Here is a 20,152-nt window from a genome sequence, read left to right as displayed (position 1 = left end):
GCTGTTGATATTTAAGCATATGAAACTGGCAGTTTAAGGCCTTAATTGCCAAGGTTGCAGACATATAAACCTTCTTTCCCCATCTATCCAGCGCCCTGGAATCTCCATCAGAGTGGGTAGGATTCTTGGCTGAATAGGCCTTTACACCCTTGGGACCCTGTGAAACAGTTTCAGGGTCAGCAGCAGAATTTTTGATTTGTGGGACTCAGGATCCCTAATATCTGTCAAGCTTACAAGGAGCCATGCTAGATTCCGAAAACACATCTACAATGTCCAATAAAGGAGGTATAGCCAAAGGCCTATGCTGAGGAAGAAGGAAATCCCTAAGCCTCTTTTGATTCCGAGAAATCCTGACTCTCCCAATGAAAATGCTCCCTTAAAGTATGCAAGGTTTCTCCAAAAGAATAATCTTTAGGAGGAGATGCAGATGGGATGGATTCTTCTGCACTTGAATCCTCATTGGGTGGTATAGAAAATTCCTGATCAAAAGAGGAATCAGAAGAAATAGAAACCTGATCTGAAGATTCATAATCAGTGTCTTGCCTAGGTCTCTTATCAGGAGGGGGTTGGGAACCCTGATCAAAGTAATTAAATCCTCAGCCATTTTGATCATCTGTTTTTTAGGCATAGGGGCCTGAGCACGTGGCTCATGTGTCTGTTTTTTTAGCCTTAGAAGTTTTTGTAGCTGGCGTCTGTTTTATATAGAAATGTTGATGCCCGAAAACACCCTCAGAAGCCGATGCCTGCTCAGCGTCTCCGGACCCATCCGAGGGAGACACATCCGCGGGTACAATACTCTGAGAATCTCGCGGCATATCGGACTCCGCATGGGTCTCTGTAGAGGCCTGTGACTCAAAAGTAGTGGGTATCAGGGGTTGCTAAAGCACCTCACTGAGTACCGGCGAACCGACGACTGGCTTAGGAGAAGCTTCGTCAGTTTTGGACCTCGATGGTCTGTCTCTGTCCTTTACTTTGCGTTTTTTGTGTACTCCGGTAGTCGGATTGTTATCCGACATTTCAGGGTAATTAAATGTGTTTCCAAAATATTTTGAAGCAAAGATATACAGACGCTTAATAGTGCGCTGGTTAAATCTAGCACAAAACCGACAGCAAGGCACGTTATGATCTGGGCCTAGGCAAGGAATACAGTACAAATGAAAATCCTTATGAGGTAACTTGCTTCCCACAAGTAATGCAATTATTAACTTTTACTGACATCGGCAAGGAGCAAGAAAAAGTTTCCCCAATGGGGTACTTAGCTTTAGTTGAAGACTTTGGTTCTGAAACTCGAAAACAAAAATTTCAGGAGTCGGCCGACCGGCACTTGCGAACTGCTTCTGTTTCGGGCACCACATGGCAAGAAAGACTGAGGTAATGACGTCGGCTGCATGTTTTATACCCCTGATGACCTGATGTCACGGAAGAAGAGACAGCAACCGACGCAGGACCCAAGACTTTATTAATCAGGCCGACTGAGGGCTACCTCCAAGCAGATAACTCAAATGTCATGACTGCAACAGTGAAACACGAAGAACATGGAGTAATGGGTATAAAGGCAGACTGCATGCTCCAGACCCTGGAGGGGGAGGTGGCAGGCAAGACTCCCATCTTGATCTGGGTCTGGATGAATTCCCGGATCATTCTGTCGATCTCAGCTTTGGTGGCGCTGCGGGTGGACTGGGAAGAGGATGTCACAGAAACTGGCTTGGAGTGGCACCGGGGAGAGGTTGATAAAGGGGATCCGCCCCGAGAAACTTCTGTTTCCAGGAAAAAGCATGGAGAATGGAGCAGAGAGGAGCCCAGGCTGGCAGCCAGACGAGACTTAGCCAGAGGCTTGGTAACCTCTTGGAATGTTGTTAAAAAAATGTCCCTCTGCTCTTTCTGTTGTTACAAATTCTACCAAATGACTATACGTACCTGGCAGTATAGGATGAAAAAACACCAGGCAAGGAGGAACAGTACAAGTATAAGCAAGCTAGGCATTGTGTACAATTAAAGGCTGGCAGTACAGTTACTGGAGGCAAGGAAACAGCACAAATAAATCTCATACATGCACACCTGCAATGTTATCAGGAATGGTTTATTAGACTGTACAGTTACAACTTAAAAACAGTTTTGTTGTTTTAAAAGTATACCTTGAAACACATTACACTTCAAAACCTTTTTCAAAGTAACATTTTAAAGAATAAAAAATCCATTCTACAAACCAAGTAACAAAACAAAAATCAGTTTTGGCTTTATTTTTATACATATATATTTTTTGCTGCTGTTGCTGACTTAAGAAAAGAAATGAATGCATGCCAAGCTACTGTGGGAGGTGGTGGCTATATGAAGTCTCAGATTATAATTAAAACAGTCATACTTGTTGGTCTACAGTGTTTCCAGTACAGTCTTCCTTTTCGGGGGAAAATTAGTTAATTTAGGTTTACCGCCCCTACATACAGGCATACAGGACTTAAAAAGCCATTCCTAAACAGCTTTTAAAGCAAATTTTGTTACCATACTTGTATAATTGAAATAGAAAACCCATTAAAATACTTCTGACAAGACTGCTGCATGTACTTTTCACAATCAAACTTGGCTTCTTCTAATAAAATACATTACAGGCTGCTACTTTACCAAGTTAGAACAGGCTCCAAGAACACTCCTGACTCATGACTACCAAGACAGTAGTTTTTTTTACAGTACATCACCTACATCCATGCTTCTCCTCCAACCAAGAACTGTACTGAGAACAGAGTTTCCATTTACAATGAAATAAAATGATGCGCTTCTTTTATACCACTTTACGGGAGGATGCACCTCAGACTTGGTGTGAAAAACCAACCTGTTCATATCACAACTTTCTACTCCGATTACCATGGGTTTCCAGGCCCAGATGTACAATTCAGCAGGCTCAGTATGTCAGAGCAGAGGAACAGGTACAATCCTTTCTAGACACCAGCCAACCATGTATGAGCACTTCCAACACTAAACACATCACATACATTCCAGCAGCTTCAGAAAAGGCAGAGCAGCAAACTTTTACAGTTTCATACCTTGGTTTGCATAAAGGAAAAACATGGACGATATAAAACCAATTCAATACTACTTACTTTAGAGAGAAATTATACCAACTTCACAGGAACTGAACTACCTGAAATGGCCCAATATACAGCACTTAATCCTACATCAATACTTGTTGAAAGCAAATGCTTCTTACCCCTCAGCAAAGGCAAAGCTTCTTTCCTGACTTAACACACAGTCTTTCTGGCAATATACACATGTGATGGATTAATAATGAATACAATGCAAGGCTATATGGGGCAGCCAGCAGTTGATGAAATAAATGAGCAGGTGTTAATGTTGATAACCTACTAGAGGGCAACCTTAAAAGGGAAACTGATCAGAACAACTTTCTTGCAACCAGTCTCTGTGGCACAGAAGAGTGGCAATATTACTCTAACCCAGGTGACCGGAGTTCAACTAGTGTCCACAACACTGTAGGAGCCAAGTAGGGAGGTGGACCAATAATGGGATGTGGACTGCAAGCCACTCCTGGGGTGGAGTACGGTGGTGAGGGTAGCATGTATTTGAAGGCACAATGGGTACATGAGACTTCCCTGGTGGATAATAGAGAAACCACTTCCTGTGCTTTATGGGAAGGAACAGGGCTTCTTGAAGGGAAAACTCCTTGATGAGATAAGAGGATGTCCTTTGTGGCCAAACCACTGTACTTTCCTTCACAGCAGTTTGCAAAGATGGTATATGGGGATAGAAAAAAATCTCAAACCACCCCTGATGGCTGTCTGAATGATGGTTCTCTTGGTTGACCCTTGCCATGGTGATGTTGGAATGAATTAACGTAATGGCCACTGATGAGACAAGGCAGTGGGAGCCACAAAAAAAAACCTTTCTTATGGAAGGCTGGAGAGCTTACCATAGCACTTATCAAGATACAAGAGTGCTTTAATGTTTAAGTGACAACAGCAAAACCATTTCTCTATAGTGCCCTTTCACAAATTAATTTTACATAAATTATGTGCATGTGTGAGATTATTCAGATGGTTCATTACTAAGGTGCGTGTATGGTGGGGGGGTGGGGGCTCCTGCTGTCTAAAAGTAACCGTTTAAGAGTTAACCATGAACATTTGGCAAGTCCATACCAAGATGTGCTTCTCAGGGATTCATATGTATTCTACTGTCAAAGGGTGTGCGCACGCGCTCCACTGACTATGTAACGAGTCTTGCAAAGAGATGCAGTACAGCCCCTCCTGCTGGTTCACATTTGGAGATGATGGGATGGGTAATAACTCAGCAGAAAGGTTTGTGTGCGACGGTGTGAATGGATGGCCTAAGCCCTGATGATTTGGTGCTAAGGCAATGGCGAAGCTGTGGATAACACCCTGTTATTAATGACAACTCATGACTCTTCTTAAACAACAAGAAACACACACCGTAACCATGGGTTAGGAAAAGAAAGTTTCACAATCTATTTTTACAAGTGCAAAAAAAAGTGCATAATGGGCTCCCTTTTTTAAAACGTTATTACAGTTCTTGCTGCAGGCAGAAAGGTTTCTTTTATCCTACCACCACCATCTACTAGTCACAGAATGCAGAAATTAAAAACTGAAGTGTGAACTCTACAACAGGAAGGAAATGTCACAGATCTAGCACAGCGAAGGAAGCAAGTGTCAAGAAAACAAAACTAATTCCAGATTACCCCCCCCCCCATAATATTAACTTTCTTAACCTTACTTGTATAATTAAAACCTATGGTCAAAAATGGTACAAGATTCAATGTCATCTCAGAATGCCTCAAGTAGGGCAATGACATTTTGTCAGAAAAGTCTAGGGCAATCAGCTTTAGCCTCATTCACATTATCTCACATTTTCACAAAGTACATACAGATATGTTGCTAGTAGTTTCCACACGCTCTTTATGTATTCATAAAGAATGAATGTACAAATGCAAAAAGGTTAGACATGCTAACCCTTCTGCTGGAAGTGTCACTTACTTTTTTTAATCTATTCAACAGTGACAGTGCTGACCAGCAGAGCATGCAGCTACTGTAACACACACTCCCAAAGTCACTCAAATGATGCATACTGTGCATCTCAGGAAGGGGTGAAATAGGGCACAGTCAAGTATGATGTGATTAGTGCAGCCAAAATGGGTAAGGCTTACTAGACATGCACCTAACAATGAGAGGTCAAAAGATGAGAAATTATGAAGTAGAAGGAGTGCTTCTCGCATACTGTGGCAATAAGGTATATAACCATTTGTTTCGGGCATCTATTTACATATACCTTAGTAAAAGGATCCCTTTTCATTTGTTTTAAAAACAGACAAACATTTAGGATATATATATATATATATTTATATATATTTCATTAAATCCCCACAACCGTCTTGATTACCATAAACATTACAGAACAGAAGTAAATCTTTTTATTAAATACATAGATATGTATAGACAAAGAAGCATTTAATCTTTACTCAACAATGAAAAAAAAGTCTTGCTGATCACAAGAGGGAAACATCCCATAAGCAGCATTTTAGAAATGTTTCAGCAGTTCCGCAGAACATGTATTTATCTTTATAAAATGAGCATTAAAAAAGCTGCATACCGCTGAAAAGTCTTGAGACTTTTTCCACTCACTATGAGAAAGGATGGAAGGAACAATGCACTGGAAATTGCGTTTTTTTTTTTTTTTTTTTGGGAGGGGGTGGAAACATTTATTTCCAGTAGCACAATCAAAAGAAAAACAAAACTGAAAGAACTAGGCAAATGTGGCTTTTTCTACTTAAATGGCTCAAGATGCCTCCCACCTCCACAGGACTAGAATTATGTTATTAGACTCAGGGATGGAATTACTATCTGTTGACAAGGTGCCAGTGTTGATGAACCACTGTTGTTCCTTTACTAAGTAGTGCAGTTTCCAGTGCCAGATGTGAACATGGCATGCGCTGTATAATGAAAACTTTTCAGAAGAGCTAATCATAACTACCTCCAAGGTGTCATGAAATTCAGCAAGGTACCAAAGGGCAGTGGGGGGGGGGGGAGCAATGCTAAGCATTCATATGCAAAAAGCTGCCAAGCTTTAAAAAGATACCAAAAGAAAATGGAGTTTAAAGACACAAGTTTAGATTTAATAAAAGTAAGTAACACCATAATGCTAGTTCAGAGAGGCAATTTTTAAATGCCAGAAAATATCCTCTTACATGATACTAAATGTACTGCCCCCTACCCCCAAGGTTTAACCAGACTGGTAAACTTCACTGAATGAGGTGTACACCACATGCATTTTCCAGATATGTTAATCATACTCATTTTACCAAGATTAAATAAGATTTGTTATTCATAAAAACTTTATGAAGATTACATTGTGAATTGTTCACATCCTTTCTCATCCAGAAATGAGGCAAGCAGCATAGAATACTGTCATGTACACTGCAACTCAGGGGCAAATATAATTACTGATAGCAAGAAACAGATTGTTTAGGATTTACACAACACACAATGCTGTCAGTAACATCCAGGGGAAGGCTAGCACTCACAGTACCTTGAAGTACACAACAGCATTTAAACAAATGTGAAGTGGCAGAAATGACTGGCAAAATGCTATGCTTATATCACTTCTAAAATAAGGGGCACAGACTCTTGAGAAAAGTCACTATCTGATATACTTTGACAGTACTTGGCACATACAGAGAATGTGATGACACAGCCAAACTTCACTGAACAGTCACAAATCATGTCTGCCCATCTCAGAAAATACCTATCATCCAGATTTCACCGAATAGTTACCGGTGTCAGAAACTTTCCCATCAAATAAAAAGGGGGAGCCTAATCATAGCAAACTACTAGAAATTCAGAATACAATGGGGGCATTTTTTTCACACACTGTGGCATGCTTAACAAGGATGGCTACTGACTGACTTAACATATATGTACATGTCAGGAGAGTCCTGTATACAGTACTTGTGCAACAAGAGATGAAAAGAAATAGTCTGACAAGCCAACGTGGCACTTTAAGCACTACTTGAGCTTAAATCATGTATATTTCACAGCTGGGGTGTGAGAAGTATATGCAAGAACATGCCCACACAACTTAAGTTGAATGTTTAGTGATGCCTGAAGTTTTGATAAACTAACAACCTGCACAAGGGTATAACTGCATGGAAATACAAGAGTAGTTGGGGAGCAAGGCATGCATTGGTAAACAGACTCAAACGTCAACCTAAAATAAATTATCAAGTTGTAATAAAGCCTGGCATTTATCCAGCAGTTAACTTAAAGCCATTTTTCTTTACCAACACTGTATCTACTACATAGAAGATACCCCTCAGCTTTAAAATGACATTAACAAACTGTCACTTTTTGGAAGAGTGTCACTGTTTAAATGGGAACCCAGTGACCTCCTGCTTTACACATGAATTTCTTCCAGCATCACAATTTCAAACAAAAATGCTGTCCTTTTTTCCCCTTTGGGTAGCATGGCACTTCAATCTAACACAAATTCTGAGCTGTAGTAAATCAAGACTTCCTTCTTCAAGGTACAAGAACTCCTCATGTACTTGACAGAGTTGTGCCTTGCCCTAAAGGAAGCTACGTACAGCAGACAGCACAGGCTGTGCAGTGATCTTTACACAAGTGCAGCGGGACCAAAGTAGAGGACAAATAAGGCAGCACTTGGTATGCGTAAAGCTAGTTTGGGCCCTGCTGGTCATGCAAGCACGGACCATGGCTTATAGAAAGCAGCAAACTGTTAGCACTCTGATGATGCAAGAAGAGCAGCTACTTGTAAAAATATCAACTAATGGAACAATAATGAAAAAAAGCTAAATCAGGGGAGGGGTATAAGGACAGAGATGTCAAAAGCTAGCTCTTCTTCTCAGAGGGGTGAGTTTAAGGGCACCTGGCAGTACACCTGCAGTGGCCAGTACAAAAAAGTGATTATGACCAGTGTCATAGTGCAAACAATAGTACACATGGGCACAGCAGATGCTCAACAGTACCATAATCTAGAGAAAGATAAAGACCTAATGTGATGGCTGCCAGGCTCTCCCCAACCCCAGCACGACCATACACTGATTTTGGCTACTGAAAGGTCATTTACCTCTGAAGAATGGGCACCTTATTTAATAAGATAACCAAATGGAGAGGAATAGGCACAAACTGATATCAAGTGCTACAAGTAGAAGTTAACAAGCAAGAAAAATGGGCTAAAAAACTACATTACATGAAAGCAAGCATCTCAAAAACTGCTTGCATGTAATACTTGCAATGCAAAGGGTACAAAGTGTGGCAAAAATCACTACATACTCACATAATGTGAAAACGTTTGGGTACAATTTGCAGAAAGCGGTATACCAATTAAAAGTCTTCTATAAAATCATCCTCAGCAATTGTCTGTGGTGGTAAAATGTGGAAGGACGCATGATTTTGTTCAGTTTCTACTTATACAGGCAAGGGCACACAAGGCCAGTTCACCCTTGGCACGAACAGATCAAGATCAAAATCCAAGGCCATGAACCTGGTTCTCAAACTAAAGAAGTCAGTAAACTCCTGGTATACAACAACCCTCATGGTGGTTAACTGTAAAGGACATGTAGGAGATGGTCTGCTTTTGGGGAACCACTGCAGCAGCAATGTTCTTGGCCTTCAAACTCACAAATGTGCAGGTGGGTGGTGACATGCAGCACATTGCCCAGTTATACATATGCAACATGTAGACTTACAAGGGATGTTTTGAAATGTCTGACCATGACCACTAGTTAAATATTTTCAGTATCTTTACAAAATGGGCATGCACTCCTCAGAGGCTTGTATTAGCAAGAAAAGGTCCTTCAAACACAGACACGACAACTGCTACAGCTTCGATGTGGGAAAGCTGATCAGATGCCCTCAGAGGCAAACGGGTCAAGGTAAGACAAATCAACAGTACTGAGTGGGAGCGAATTTGTACATACACAGCTGTTTTACTTACTCAAGCAGCCAAACCAGCACTTTAGCAGCAATTTATTTGCATTTGTTTCCAGGGTACAGCACTGATCTCCATAGATCTTTCTCAGACAAAGCCCAGGAGCAGTGCTTGGTTAACTGCACTGCTCAGTGTCACACAGGCATCACGTTAAAGTTCATAATATAATTCTCAGGCAGATGTCCTGATAGTCATTAACTTTTAAAACATGGCAGCCAATACCAGCAACGTCCACTCACAACCCTGATAAAAAAATGTATTCCAAGCTGCAAAAAAATCATAAGGCATGAAGAAAACTTACTAAAAACTGACTCATTTTATTAAGCTACAAGTTTGAGCTGAACAATGAAATTCCATAACTACACAGTGCTTACACATGAAATGCTGAAAAAATGACCCCTAAATCATCATGTTTGTTAATGACCAAGTACTTCTATAATGAGATTCTAGTCTACAGCTACAGACAGCTTTCCTTGCATCTGATAGCAGACAGACCATCTTATTACTATCCTGTAAACACACAAGAAGCTGGGTAAAGTTTCAGAAACTGGGCATATTCTCACTTGTGATTTTATGCACACTCACTGGTTTGGCCCAAAGAAGCCACACGCAGCAACAGCTCTGTCATAGCCAGCTGAATTCTAGCATTTTTTGTATCAGTCCTTCAGTTATGAAAATCCAGTGAAAAGATTAATATACTGGTTAGATAGTTTCCAAAATCTAAGGACAAGGGTATTAGAAAAAAAAGTAAAAAGAATGGAATTTCTTAGGTATGGGCTAGAGAAGCACAATGAAATGCTACTTTTGAACCAAGCTTCCAAGGAAATGACTAAAAGCCAGTTCATCAAAAACAATGTCAAAGATAAAAAAAAAAAAGTCTGATACAGTTTTCAAATAAAGTCAATTAAATACATTCCTCAATGTGATGGGGGCGGCAGGCCCCCCACACCCATTACTAAGAGATCTCAGCACCTCAAGGGCAAGGGCAATGCCCCAAATGTAGTGACCATGTTCAAAGAATGAATGATTTGGCCACACACCTGGGTGTTGCGCAACTGCACAAGACTACACAAAGTACATTCACAGCCATATAATGAAAGCTTAACAGTGGAACCATCCTTAAGTCTCACTTCCATCAGCTAAAGAATAAACCATGCTTAACTAATGTAGCTCCTTATTAGTCCAAGGCTTCACGATTAGAAATAAAGTGCTATAATACTTTTAACTAAGCCACGAAACATGCTTCCATTCCTCTCCACAAAATTCTCTCAGCAATTTCCACATTAAAGGAAACTCAGGCAGGGACACAAAAAACTGTAATCACAGGGACTATTTTCCATCTGTAATGAAAACACAATGGGAGGTTGTGAGAGGCTCAAAGGCACACACTATTGCCATTTGCACCAATGATTTCATAGATGACAGCTAGGTCTCCTACCAATCCAAGATGCTTTCCAGCAGCTTGTCTATCTTGCACAATTAAAATGCATGGTTTAAATTCTTAGCAGCATGTTATAAGAGGCATGACCACCTGCATACCCAAGATAATCGAATCAAGTATGTTTACTGACAAGCTAGTGCTCAATAGTACATGCAAATTATCTTCACATGGACAAGCAGCACACTGAAAACATACTGCCTACAGTATTTTAAAAAGAAAGACTTTTACTTTATTACAAATCTTTGCAGTATTAAAAGTACTGCTGTTCAGATACAGTGCGGGAAGAAATTAAACTGCCCAGATTCAACAAGAACATATTTTTGAATCTAATTTATTTTAAAGCTTGGTAAAGTGTTCCTTTACCACCATCTTTCCTTGTGTAAAGAGCCACAACCTGCGTTCTCTGGAGAAGAACTTAACAAGAAAAAAGGAGAGGTAACAGCATAGCTGTTTCCTAGTTCAGTCAGTACAGCTCCAAAGGAGCCAGACTACTTCAAAGAAAAAGGCTGTCCGAGCAGTTATTCCATGTGTTCGCCTCTCTCTGGGGGAAAAAAAAAAAAAGCACAAGATTCAGCAGATAGCTTATTAAGCAAAAGCAGTAACAACCATAACAAAATGACCCACCCAGTACTGGAAAAAAAAAAAAGACAAATATGGAGATAAAGGTCTGTGACTGCGGCAGAACAAAGCTAATGTTTCCACTTTTCTTTCTCTGTGGTAAACCAAAACAAAGGGGTGTGTGTGAAATAATCTCTAGAGTACGTTCTGCTGTAAGTTCATATTAAAAAAAGTCTCATCACTTTCCTACTCAGTCTTAAAATAAAGTGAATCACAGATACAGTAGCCTTATACTTAAAGCCAAAAATTCAATACACAGGCATTACACATACAGCCATCACTGAACTTGCTTCCCTCCCTCTCTGCAAAAATACAAAGACAGAACAACACTGTAGGATCACGGTGCACCACAGGAGGGAAGGCTAAAAATCACAGACCAAAATTTCTGATAGAACCCTGCACCCCAAAGTTAACACAAATAAAATATAACAAAAGTCTTGGTGAAACAAATCTGCACTTTTTCTTTCCATTTCCCCTTTTATTCCTCTTGTTTAAACCAAAGTGCCAAAAATATAAAACAAAAATTAAAAGAGAAAGAACTGGCCTTTTATTTTGCATTTATTACATATTTCTGAGGGTGGTGTGTAGAAGTAAATTTTCGGCCACGGAGTAAGAGAGCATGAAGTCACATTATATGGATAGCAGAGACTGGACAGATGAATGGTAAGGGAGGGACTTGGGATGATCAGAAGATTTTGTTACAATGATACCGAGCTGTTCACAGGAGGATAATCCTCGTCTCCACACTCCGACACATTCACTTTGTTTTTCCGTGCCCGGGAAGAGCGATTTTTCCTTTATTTCAGCTTTGCGTGTTTTTTTTTTTCAGTATCTGAAATTTGTTGTTGTCCGGCAAGCAGAAGATTGGCTTAACTGTTCTTTTCAAGAGAAAGTTGGCAGACATATCCAGAATCAAAGCTTCAGGGACACTTCACAATCAGGACTGGGCCCTGTAAAGCATGGGAAAAAACAAAAGTAACTGGTTACTACATGAAGAAGCAATCAGTACAATAAAAGGCAAGAAGGCTAATATCACAATAAGCTGGTCACAGCACCACATCGATTGATAGTGTAGCCAGGTACAAAAGGTCAGGTAGTGGGGTGGTTATGCAGCATGACTAAAGCAAAATGGGAATGTAACAGGGATATAAAAAAAGGCAAAATTCCCTAAGCTGTAAAAAAAAATGTATGAGTAGTTACAGGGAAAGTACAACTGTTAGGAACTTACCGTAAAAATAGATGTTCTAATACAGTCAACATTTCTTTTCTCCTTTCCTCTCCTCTTATCATTTCACAACTAAATTTTTAACTTTGTAAGAACTTTTTTTTCAAAAACATTATTTTGTTTTCATTATAAACCTATGCAAATGTATATATAACAAATAAAATAACAAAACTAATTACAATATTTACATTCATCCATGATAAACAATTTTATCCATGAGAAGTTATCAGTATTTGTTCAAAAGGTTTTCCAGTTTTTGCCATGCTATTTTTTATGAGTAATGTTATAAGTTCTTTAACAAATGGTTTGCCGTTCTTTTTTACAAACAACTTTTGCTAAATTAATAAAATCTTTAAACATCAAATCTTGTTTACTTTTCCAGTTCAAAGTAACAACTTTTCTGGCAATTGCAAGAATTGTCCGGAGTAACTGAATCTGAGATTTAGGTATTACAACAGATATAGGACCATTGACTAGGATTAGTGAGTTAGAAATATGACAGTTATCAAACCATAAAGCATTTACAAAATATCTGAAATCTTTCCAGTATTGAACATTTCTAAATTCAATGAACATGTAAACCAAGTTGGCCTCTAGTAATTCCTCACATTTCCAACATTTACTTTCACTGTTTTTGAGTACAAGATTTATTTTATATGGAGTATAGAAATTCCTACTCATAAATTTCCATGTATACAATCTCCAATATAATGAAGAGGTATCATACGTAGAATTCAACAACAATTTGGATTCATTGGATTTGTTCTCCATTAATCTTTACATAGTAATTCCAAAATTCTGAGTCAAACTTTTGAGCTTCTTCTTAGTATCTTACAGAGAGGTGAGATAATTAACTTTTGATTATCTGTCTTTTCAAGACACCGAATAAAAAGCTGAATCAAACTAGGTATAGATTCAGTCAGTCTCTAGGTTGATTGATACTCTCATTTTATTTTCTATAAACTGCCATAATGAGTGTATAAAAACAACCGTCAACTATTATTAAAGCTACATAAAAGAGAATTTAGTGGTTTAATACTCATATTTTCAATAAATTGATGCTGGAATATCAAGTTATTTTCATTTAATTTTTGCATCACATTGATGTTGAAAGAATTTAGGCAATCAGGGGAGTATTCTATAGGGAATATGAGAAATAGAAATTGTTTAATGTAATTACAATCAATTTTTTAAAGTTATTAAATATTTAATTAATGCCATAAGAAAAATGATCAAACTTCTTAATAAACAAAATTCAAGTAAAAGCCAATGAACTCTACTTATTCCATATTGTTCCTTAAATTGATTTTCTATAGTTCTGACATGAATCTCATGTATTGTTTTCCAGCCATATATATAGGTAGGTGTGATCCAATGTAATATTACATTAATTATAACTGATTTGGAATAAAGATCTAAGCTAGGGAATGCTATCCCACTACTGTTCCAAACTCTAATGTGCCACTTGTATGCAATCCTAAGGGAACCATAAAAATTGAAGTAGCATGGAATCTAATTTTTAAATAAGTTTTGGGGAGGGAGTAGTATCAATGACTGTATATAAAACAAATTTTAGGTAAAATTATCATTTTAATTGGAGAGAGCCTATCCTCCATTGTGAAAAACATTTTATTCTATATTTTGATTAGTTCACTAATGGTGGTTATTAAATTATTATAGTTTAGTTTAACAGACTCTTTCCATGTACTCTTTATACTGACACCCAAATATTCTAAATATATCATTCTCCCAATTAAACAGGATATTCTCTTAGGTTTTTGTTGAGCTTTTTGTTAATTAGTAATGTTTTGGATTTATTATAATTAAATTTAAGCCCTGAAATTCTTTCAAACTTGCTTAAGGTATTTATAACATCATGCAAAGAACCATCAATATCTAACTTTTTAAGAACTCTTGATCCATCCTTGGGTGCTATTGAAATGTAATAATTGTAAATGTTAACTTATTACTCAATTCTTTTTCAAACAAGGTTGGTTACATTGTTCAACATCTGTTTGATACATTAATTAAAAATAAAAGTATATCACTGTACTTTATGGCGCTTTTCCCCATGGCCTTCACTGAAAAAGGGTCTTGCACAGCCTAGATGAACTGTCCCTGTAAACATCACAAAAAAATCAATCAAAATTCACTGCTGCAATCATCAATGGGATACTGCCCGACTCCCGTCCATTACCACATTATGATGGGCATCAACAAACAGTACCTTGACATCTTTCTTGCACTGGCAATGTCATGAGGAAAACCCTAGCACCACAGCCTGAGTACACCAAGTGTGAGGCACCTCCCGGTACAATGCATCCACCAAAAAGGTTTGCAATTTCCCCTTTCTGAGAAGTATAGCATGGTCAAGAAGGGATAGGGCCCATAGAGAATTAAGAGGGATGGAGAGAGAAAATGGTACTCACGCCACCTCAGGGTGCCTGGGAAAGAGTGAATACTCACTGCCAAAATGAATGTTTTGCAATTTATACAAATACTTAACACAGATGTAATGCTCATCATACGATTCACTGCAGCAGCCATAATGTATGTAATGACTCAGCACAACAGTGGCTGGTTGGCAGGAAAAGGCAATTCAAGAAAGCATACCCGGCAAAAGGACAGAAATGCACATTGCTGTAGCCTTAGATGCCATATGTAGGCTGTAATGTCTTGAAAAGGTATGCAACAAGGACCACATAGCTGCTTCTAAAACAGAAAAGAAGCTCACCCTCCCCAACATAAGTAACAAATGCAATGTCCAAACAATCTAGAAAGGCTTTGCTTAGCAAGTGTTTTTTTTGTTTCCTCCCCTAAGTCAGGGACACAGACAGCTGATAAGCTCTTATAAATTATTTTGTTCTGTCCAGATAAAATCCAAGCTCCTTATGTACATCAAGGTAATGTATGGTCCTTCCTTCTATTCTGAGGCTTACGGAAGAAAAAAAAAGTTATGTACTCACCATAACATTCCATCTGAGTTGTTGCTCCTCATTTGTCTTCAACTTGTGGGACTTGGATCAAACTCGACCGACTTTTACCAGCATCAGATCTGAGCTCTAAGCTCCTCCCCTACCCATAATGCCCGCCTCCTTCCTCCCTTCAGATTGAGTTTGCTGCTCCTCATAGCATCCCAACCTGACTCAATGCCTTATCCCTTAGCACAATTACCCAGGAGTAACATAATAAACTACCAAATATGCCAAATGAAATGGCCATGTCTCTTCAGCCAGATAACCACACAGCTCACATAAGGCAGGGGGGAAGGCGGGACAGTTGAAGACAAATGAAGAGCAACAACTCAGATGGAATGTTATGGTGAGTACATAACTTCTTTATCTGAAGTTGTTGTCTTCATTTGCTTTTCAACCTGTGGGACAGAGTCCCCAGTTACCAAATACCTGGGAGGCCCACATGGAAGGATATTCTGGAGCACGGCAGAGCCAAAGAATGCCCTGCTTCTGAACAGAATGTCCAACTTGTAATGGGAAATGAAAGTATGTGAAGATGCCCATGTAGCTGCAGAGCAAATGTCATCCAAAGAAACTCGACCAAAAGGCAGCTGAAGTAGCATAGACCTAGTAGAATGCACCCTAACGTGACCTGACAGAAATAATCCTTTTGTTGAATATGCCAGAAGAATGCACAGAGATCCAACGAGCAATGGTGACCTTCGAGATACAGGTTTCCCTAAAAGAGCTTAAAGTAAGATAGAAAACGTTGGAGACCTGCGAAAGGCCTTTGTTTTGTGCAAATTCTGTAACTGTCTATGAACATCTAGCTGGTGCAATTTATACTCTCCCTTATTCTGAAAGTCTGGAAGGAAAACAGGGAGACGGATAACCTGATTAATGTTTGATTCTGAGGCCACTTTCGAAGGAAGGAGGGATTAGTGTGTAAGGACACCCTAATCTTTATGGAAGATCATATAAGGGGGCTTAATCGAGAAGATTTGAAGCTCCAACTCTCTTAGCTGACAATGGCAATCAAGAAGGCCATTTTCCAAGTCAGGAACTGCATATCCTTTGAAGTAGCAGGTTCAAAGGGGGAAGAAACCAAAGCTTAGAGGACCAAAGTAAGGTCCCAAGGAGTTGTTGGGTCCTTGACTGGTGGCTTAAGAAGTAAAGTGCCCTTCAAAAAGGCTTTACAGAGCTTAGAAGAAGCTAGGGAAACTGAATTATCCTCTATGTGGAAATTAGAAATAACCGCCAGCTGAACATTAAGCGTAGAAAAGCTGGCACCCTGTTGAAATATACCTGCCAAACACTCTACAATAGCAGGCACCAGGGCAGTAAAAGGATCCAAGACACTGAGATGCACAAATCAAAAAACGCTTCCACTTGCTAGAATAAACCTTCCTAGTGAAAGATTTAAGAGCCGCTAACAGTATCTTCTTAACCGGAGAAGATAGCTCGGGAGTCCTATCATGGGAACTGGAGCAGCCAAGCGGTAAGCTTCGGGCTGGCCAGATCTGGATGTGGAATCCTTGAAAGGTGTGAAATCAGATCTGGAAGGGGATCCAGCGTCCAGCGAGTATGCACTGCATGAGACCACAGAGAAGAGAACCATACTTGGCGAGGCCAGAAGGGGGCAATGAGGATGACTGAGCTCCCCAGCTGTTGCGCTTTCTGAATGAACTTTGGAATCAGGGGGAAGTGGAGGGTAAGTATAAAGAAGACTGAAGGGCCAAGCATGAACCAGAGCATCTCTGGGGGACACCCCCAGAGGGGGCTTCACCGCAAAAATACTCTCTGCATTTCGCACTGGAAGGACAGGCGAAGAGATCACAGCAAAGCTGACCCCACTTAAGAAGGATCTGTTTCGCTACTAAAAGATTCAGAGATCACTTGTAAGGCATCAGGATAAACCTGCTGAGCCTGTCCGCTAGAATGTTGGACCTCCCTGGAATGTGCGTTGCCACCAGAAAACAGCTTGTGGAGATTGCCCACTTCTAAAATCTCATGGCTTCGTGACAAAGAGGAAAAGACCAGGATCCCCCATTTGTTGATGTACCAGACTACAGACATGTCTGTCTGGATAGCAATTGTCCCTAGGGGAAGATGGTCATGAACAGCTTGCAAAGCCAGTAGCACCGCCCTCAACTTCAGGACGCCAACATGCAACTGGGTCTCCAGGGAAGACCATGTGCCTTGGACTGTCCTTCCCAAGCAATGCTCCCCACCAGAGTAGGGAGGCATCCAAGGTCATCGTGGTCAGCAGGGATGGAAGAATAAACGGAAGACCTGACAACAGGTCTGGGGATTGAATCTACCAGAGAAGAGAATTCCTGCAGGCTCAAGACAGATGCACAGGATGGGACATTGACATATCTAGAAATGACCACTGGACCACTAGAGTCCATCGGAGCATCCTCATGTGTAGCCAAACTATGGGTAAGAGTCTGATAGTTGCCGCCACTGATCTCATCTCCCTTAAGACAAATTCAGCTGGGGGAGATTGGGCTTGAAGGATGCACAAGACATGATGTTTGAGGGACTGAAGTCTGTCTGGTGTCAAAAAGACCTTGATGTGAATGGTGTCTTACTGCGCTCCAATGAAATCCAGTACTTGAACTGGTTCTAACAGGGATCTGTCAAGATTTATGGCGATGCCCAACTGGTGGGTGGTCTGGATAAAGAAATCCCTGGCTTGACAGAGTCTATGCCTGGAGGGAGTGGGAAAGGAGCCAATCGTCCTGGTAGGAAAAGACCTGGAAGCCCTGCAGCCACAGGTGAGCTACCACTGCCATGACTTTGAACATCCTGGGGGCTATGGTGAGACCAAAGGATAGCACTCTGAACTGGTAATGACTGGCTCCCAGCCAGAAGAGCATCTCTTCATTTTGATGTGATAGTACGGGTCCTGGAGGTCCACCAAGCACATCCAGTCGTTCTCCTGCACAAAGGACAGAACAGATTGGAGTGTGACCATCCGAAATTTCATCTTGGCAACTGCCAGGTTTAGGGTTGACAGATCCAGGGACTGGTCCCCCGTCTTCTTTGGCACTAAAAAGAACCTGGAATAGATGCTTAATCCGGACTGCTCTGGGGGGATGGACAGGATGACTCGCTTTTCGAGCAGCTTGGAAATTTCCACTGCTTCATCATCCCTTTGCGCAGGTGGAACGTCCAAGGAGGTGCATGAGAGGGAGTTGTCTCTGTGTGAGGGGAATAGAGTATCCTCTGGATATGATTTGCAACACCCAACGAACAAGTGTGACGGAGTCCCAGGCCGTTGGGTGTAGCGAAAGACAACCCCCAACTGCATCCAGAGATGAGCAGTCGGACAACCCTTAAGGGCTGCCGCTCAGGCCTGGCCGGGAAAGAATCCCAAGACCTTTGGTTCCTCAGAGCTCCTCTGCTGCAAGGACGGCATCTCTCAAATCCCCCTCTGCCTCTGGAGGAAGGAGAGTCTTCCAGTCCACCTCACTCTGGACCAGTGTGTCATGTACCGTCTTTCCAAAAAGAGTGGCACCATCGTACTGGGCATTTGTAAAAGATGCCTTGAAGGGCTCCGAAAAGGTACAAAGTCAGAGCCAGGCATGATGCCTGATGGCGTAAGCCTCCTGTTCAGGTTGCTCTAGCAGTGCCCTCGGTAGTATAAGATAGACGCCGCATAGAGGTATTAGCAATGGAGGTGAGAGTGACCATCTGAAAAGAGAAAACCTTCTCCACCGACATGGACCCTAAGGTAGACTTAGCGACCTCTAACTAGGTTTCGCTGAAGCCTAATCACGTGTGCCAAGTAGTTCAGTGACATTCAGAGAAAGTTGCTGAAGCATAGACCCACTTCCCAAAACGGTACATAGTCCTAGACTCGTGGTCCGGAGGATGGACCCTGGAGCTCTCCTACTCGAGCTCCTTCTTGGTGGCTACCATCACCATGGCATCGACAGGGGTTCCTTTCGACCAGTGCGGTTTATCGGATGGGGCACTGAAAATCTTACCAGGGTGCTTGGGATAGGCTCCACCATGTCGGGCTCCTTCCATGCCAGAGATGTAACAAGATCCACCAGAGGATCCACAGGAGGCGACATCCAGGTTGTAGAGGGTCCTGCTCCAAACACCTCCAAGAACAGAAACGCATCAGGGTTAGGCTTTTGGACAGACCACCTCCCCCATGCTGACGGAGGTTCTCCATATCTCCAAAGGAGACATCCTCTGGGTGTGACCGAGGGAAACCCTCCCCCTTCCTTCAAGTTGAAGTCCTCTGTGAGGGTCTCCGGCAGGAAGTCTAAGTGCCTCCTTTTACACGTTTGCGGAAGCTCCTCGGGGGGGGGGGTCGGTCTGTGAGGAGGACTCAAAAACGTCAAGCTGTTTCCATGGGGGATTCTCCCTAAAGCAGAGAGGCAGCAGGCTGTCCCTGAGGGGCCAGGATGGCAGAATCTGGACCAGATACAGAGGGAGCCAGGATGGACTCAGATAACAAAAGCGTCAAGTGTCTCGATGGAAATGAGAGGACCCTCTCCATCACATTGAAAGCAGAAAGAGAAAGCACCCCTGGAGCTAGTACAGTGACCAGGTCTGTAATCCTTTGAACCAATGGGGAAGCAGAGACTTCGAGGGGACAGGTCAGCTCCGAAAAACTCAGCCGACTCCACTTCAGATCCGGTGCAGAGGCTACAGCAACGACAGCCAGTCTGGAAACAACCCTCTCAGGGCAATGGTCGGTGTTGAGGTACAGGGTACCATCGGCATCACCCTCTCGATGCTGAGGGGCCTCGGACCCAAAGATGACGAAGCCGGGGGAAGGGATCGGTGAAGGAGTAATCAAGATGAAGGCAGACTGCATGCCCCCAGCCCCAGGGGGAGGGGGCAGGTAAGACTCCCATCTGAATCTGTGTGCGAATGAACCTCCACATCATCCTGTCCACCTTGGCTTCAGTGAGGCTGCGGGTG

General features: G+C 41.4%; 1 protein-coding gene across 1 annotated transcript in view; it reads right to left on the bottom strand.

Annotated features, from left to right (window-relative positions):
- Positions 1–2,061: 2,061 nt before the first annotated feature.
- MAPK3 (mitogen-activated protein kinase 3) overlaps positions 2,062–20,152 on the bottom strand; it is an 846,228-nt gene continuing 828,137 nt past the window's right edge. Inside the window, exon 9 of the mRNA XM_044086276.1 lies at positions 2,062–11,976. The gene's annotated coding sequence lies outside the window, so the exon portion shown is untranslated. The remainder of the gene's footprint in view (positions 11,977–20,152) is intronic.

This window comes from Protopterus annectens, chromosome 10.part0 (genome assembly GCF_019279795.1).
Source record: "Protopterus annectens isolate FY-2018-M chromosome 10.part0, PAN1.0, whole genome shotgun sequence".
NCBI lineage: Eukaryota > Metazoa > Chordata > Ceratodontiformes > Protopteridae > Protopterus > Protopterus annectens.
Note: the sequence above shows the minus strand (reverse complement) of the source record. Positions and strands in the feature narration are given on the sequence as shown.